We start from the raw sequence: 5000 nt of genomic DNA on the forward strand, positions 1-5000 counted from the left end.
AGACCACAATGGGTTCCTCTATGGTCATCTAAGAACAGAATCTGAGGCAATCGTAGAAACAGGTTTTCCCCTGACTTTTCGATTTTTTTGCACCTGGCTGCTGCCACATGATTGTGTGATTAATCACCTACATAAATGTGCAGGTGTACGAGTGTTCACAGATTTATGAAGGTCGGTGCTTCCTGTGACTCTGCGTGCAGCGTTGTGCTGCCATCTGCTGGCGTGTTAAAAAACTCGCCATCAGAGGCTCGAAATGTTTGCTACCACCTCGTAAGCGCGTGTACAACCAGCTGCCAAAACCACATTCTTATTCATCACTCAGTTGACAACCGAAGCGCCTTGAGCACGTTCAAGCATGTATCGTTCGCCCGAGTGTTTGCGAACGCGCTGACGTTTTCCTGAAACTGACGGTGTGACGGCCCTCCTGGCCTCGGCTTTGTAAATAAGGCCTTTTGCCTACGACATCCATTCATCACGCAGCAGCACAACAGCCCACTCTGGTCCTTCTGCTCATTCACAGCAGCCCTGGGAGACAGGTGTTCTTACCTGTTATACCGTCTCGTCTCCCTTTAATCTTCAGGGCTAAACATCTGAGATGTATGCAGAGCGCTAATTCGGTAGGAAACATGTTACAATTCCAGTCAAGTAACTTTATTGCCACTGCCAACATTCTTCCAGGAATTCCTACATGTAACTACTTCATTGAATAAGAGTTTTTAAAAAAAAAAGGCTGATAATTGCTGAACTGTGCAGATCCGGTTCTAACGTAATGCAGCTTTACAGGAACATGTGTTTCAATTTTAATTTATGAAATTTCTCTGTGGAATGTGGAGCACTTGGTATTTCTCCACACGCTTGTCAGCTACATCTGAGCTCAAATAAACGAGTGCTGGAAAGCATTCTGTCCCACTGCACCAATGCAGCTGTACTAAGCCAAAAGGATAAAAAAACGCAGAGAGCACAGAGGAGAAGAAGAAGGAAAGCCATGCGCCAAAGGCTGGGCAGGGACGAAAAGAAAAGGAGGGGAGAGAGAGAGAGAGAGAGAGAGAGAGAGAGAGAGAGAGAAAGAGAAATGAGAAGCCTCTGTGTTTGCAGAGCAGCTCTAGGGGCGGAGATGCCACTCCAACAGCGAGAACGGTCCATATGCCAACACGACACCATCCTCTCTGTAGGAAGCAGGGGAGCCAGTGGGAAAATAAAACAGCATCACTGTGTACTTTATGAGATAAGCTTTACTTTCAGGACACTGTTTAACCATTAAAAAAGAAAACTGTAGAATGGAGGCTTTGGAGGACAGGAAAAAAAACTCTTTGGTGGAGCAACCTTCGATCAGGGGAAAGAAATGTGAACTACTGAAATTGAACAACGCACCCAAGTGAACTCGCACTTTAAATAAAGGCGTGTTTATAATGTAGGATTTATTATAGCGAAATTAATTCAACTCCTTGACAATTTAACTTAAAAAGATACGCTTTAAAAAAAAAAAAAAAAAAAGAAAGAAATCCTTAATCTTGCATCTCAAACATTATCATTATTTTTCATCCTAGACAGTTACAGATGTTTTCCAAAGATAAAAAACAGAATAAAAGAACCACAAATTCAATCCAATAATCCACAGAATAAAACACACCATTGAGGAAAGAGCAATAATCTCTTATACCTGATGGATCGAAGGCACGATTACAATAATTACATCCTTAAAACCAGACTTATGAGTTGAACCGAATTTTTTTAAACACATGAAGCATGGGGGATCTGAATAAACTCATCTATAATCATAAATAACTACAGAATGACGGCTCGTGTCAAAAAGCCACCGTTTGTGACGCTTTCAGCCAAATCCATAAGTTGGATTTGATTTGCTGATTGCGCATTAGATTTCAGCCCGGACTTGTATGTAAGAGCGATTTTTAAAGAAGAATAAAAAACACATCTGTCTTGAACACGCAGCTCTAAAAACGTCCGACAAACGCACAAGTTTCCAAAGACATCCTTAAGACCGATCGTTTCACGCACAATCTCTCCTGAAACTCTTGAAGCACAAACGCACGGTGTAAAAGCAGACTCGCCGGGCTGCCTACCTTCTCGCAACCGAGCGCCTGATGAGAGCCGAGAGACGAGAGGACAGCTGCTTCTCCGCTGCCACAGAGTCGGGAGGGTGAGTGAGATGACGGAGAGAGAGAGAGAGAAAGAGAGAGAGAAAGAGAGAGGGGGATGGCTCAGCGTGCATGCTGACATCATCACCACCATCATCTCTCTCGCACGAGGAGGAAACTATGGTAACGGATGCGTGCACCTGCGACTCAGGCATCTCCGAAACGTAAGCGAGCAGCCGTGGGGCAACGGACGTGCGTGAAAAAATAGCGGGTTTGACCTCTGTCTTTGTAAACACGGGTTCTGTTTGGATAATGGAATTATTTGACAGATTATTGTTTAATAGATTATTGTACAAAGGTTTATTAATTAAGTGCAACATTTAAAATGCAAATTATCAAACAGATCTTTTATAGACGGCTACAATATATTAAATACTGTACACATGCGGGGGTGTAACGGTACCGTTTCCAACCCGGACTTTCAGTTCTGTGAGCATATGTACACAATTTTTTTGATTATTATTTAACTTAAAAACATACACAACAATGGCAGAGATAAAACAAGAGTTTAGAGTTAGCGCAGTGTCACTGTGGCAGAAATACCATTTGCATACGTTGTATAACGTTTGTTTTGCGAGTGCGTGAAATCGCAGCCACTTCCGTTTTTAGGAGTCTCGCCAAATGGATTCTTTTGGGTTTTATGTAAAGCTTCAAATATTTATCTTATAAGGAGAAAATCCTGATAATTCCACATATCGAGGGAGAGAATAAATGTAGGACAGAAGGAATGAAAACGTTTGTTAAAGTATCCTGAACAGTTAAGTAGAACATATCTTTAGAAAATTTTATATTAAATGTAATACACAAACACACACTTATATACACACCAGTTTTTACCAAAAATGGGCTTTAAACATATGTAAACAATTGAATTGAATTTTTCCATTTATTCAATTGTAATGAATCTATTTAATTTGTGCCAATTTAATCGCTCATTTAATCAAATTCATATAATAAAAAAACGGTATTGCATTAATTTGATTTGTTAGATTTAATTTTTTTTCAAATATTATAATAAAAATATTTTATAAATATTATGATAAAAAAAATTATTTTATTATTGAAAATATTTTATAATATAAATAATTTTATAAAATAATATTTTATAAATTTTTTAACCAAGCAGGCATTAAAAATTCTTTTAAAAAATTTAAACTTTGGATGTTCAGTAAAGTTAATAATAAACTACTTTAATAAAAAAAGACAATCAAGTTTATGTTTTGCATTTCTAAGCTATTTTTAATGTTGAATATAGTTTTTACTACATAAGGAATGTATTATTAATACATCATTTATAAGTAATATAGTTATTACTACAGTGGTAAAATAGTTATTATTACATAAGTATACAGTAGTTATTACTGCCCTGCCTTTCCACAATATTAGGAACACTCAGCAATCCCTCTCCCCTTATAAATGTCCGAATTTTTTCTTTATTATTATTATTTTTCTTTCCTTTAAATCTCTGCATTTATATGGTCCTTATCTCATGCATATAGTTTTTCAATATGTCATGTATTTATTTCAAATATTTGTTATTATTATAATTTTCTTTTTTTATTCTTTCTTTTTTCCCTTTGCGCTCTCCTTCCTTTGTGCCAATAAAGCATTTGGAATTTTCACAGGTACATTACTGTACTTCATGCTACAGTCAGTAACCGGGTTTTGCATCATACTGCATCAGACATTAAAGAACGTTATGTCGTGTTTTTGTTTTCTTTACATGTTAGATTTCCATTACTGTGCTAATATTGGAAAAAAAGAAGCCTTTACTTTACACTACATTATATAGTGTATTATATATACTTTATCACATGTACGTTACAGGACGGTGAAATTCTTGCTTAAAATATCCAGGCTTGTTAGGAAGCTGGAGTTAGAGCCATGATACAGCACCCCTGGAGCAGAAAGGGTTAAGGGCCTTGCTCAAGGGCCCAAACGTGGCAGTTTGAACCTCCCTATGAAGGTTAGAGGATGGTTTTGATCCTTTGACCTCTGGTTTACACACAATCCCTGGTTTAGGAGGACAGTACCTTCTCCATTAGACCATTAAGGTGCACCAGTCTTGTACATTATGCACAATATTAACCCATTCTGGTTCTGGTTCTGGGTCGTGTCTGTAAACTGGTGGTTCTGAAATTCATCTTAAACAATAAGGAGACACCGTTGAGACATTGGACCTCAGAGTTTTCTCCTTCATCAGAAGTGTTTGTCTGAACTCCATAACAATGACACCAAGTTCCTCATGAAGCAAACTTCACCCAACAGACTTTTACAGGAGACTGGTTGGGATGGTCCACCACAAAGTGACATGAAACTGTAGAAAAATCTCTGAACTAAAGCTGACTTTATCAAACATACAAGTAAAAATATTTATTATATAATAAAATACACGTCTTTATATATAAATGGGGCTAGCATCAGTTCTAATGGAAATGTGCAGAAGAGGAAGAACTATCATTATTCTAGATTAGAGCTAAACATGAGACAGAGCGTCAGAAAATACAAGATTTTAACACTTTATCTTATAAATATATGTGTTTTATAACACAAATATCTCATCGTTGGAGGAGAACAGTTGAGTAAATCTGGAAAAGCGCAGGGATTCTTCTAGAAGTTCTGGTTTCTTTCATTGACACCGATTTTTCATTTTGACTCCTCAATAGATGAAAAATAACATGAAGCAGTGTGTTTTTACCGTGCTTGTTGTTGTTGTGATGTCCTCAGGCGCCTCCGGAAAGTCTCTGGTCCACTCAAAAACTCATCTGGAGCTCCAGGAGAAGATCCGCCATCAGGCCAAAAAAGGCGCTCAGGAAAACTCGATGGTGAGCCGAAACATTTGAG

General features: G+C 37.9%; 1 protein-coding gene across 4 annotated transcripts in view; it reads right to left on the reverse strand.

Moving 5' to 3' along the window:
- pam (peptidylglycine alpha-amidating monooxygenase) overlaps nucleotides 1-4993 on the reverse strand; it is a 65835-nt gene extending 60842 nt beyond the window's left edge. The window contains exon 1 of one of the 4 annotated variants that reach the window (XM_083568111.1): nucleotides 4855-4993. The gene's annotated coding sequence lies outside the window, so the exon portion shown is untranslated. Of the gene's footprint in view, nucleotides 1-2081; nucleotides 2316-4854 lie in introns of those variants that run through there. The other 3 variants (XM_083568110.1, XM_083568109.1, XM_083568112.1) reach the window with 3 other exon arrangements.
- Nucleotides 4994-5000: the final 7 nt, after the last annotated feature.

The sequence above is a fragment of the Silurus aristotelis genome (assembly GCF_946808225.1).
Source record: "Silurus aristotelis genome assembly, chromosome: 18".
NCBI classification, from domain to species: Eukaryota; Metazoa; Chordata; class Actinopteri; order Siluriformes; family Siluridae; genus Silurus; species Silurus aristotelis.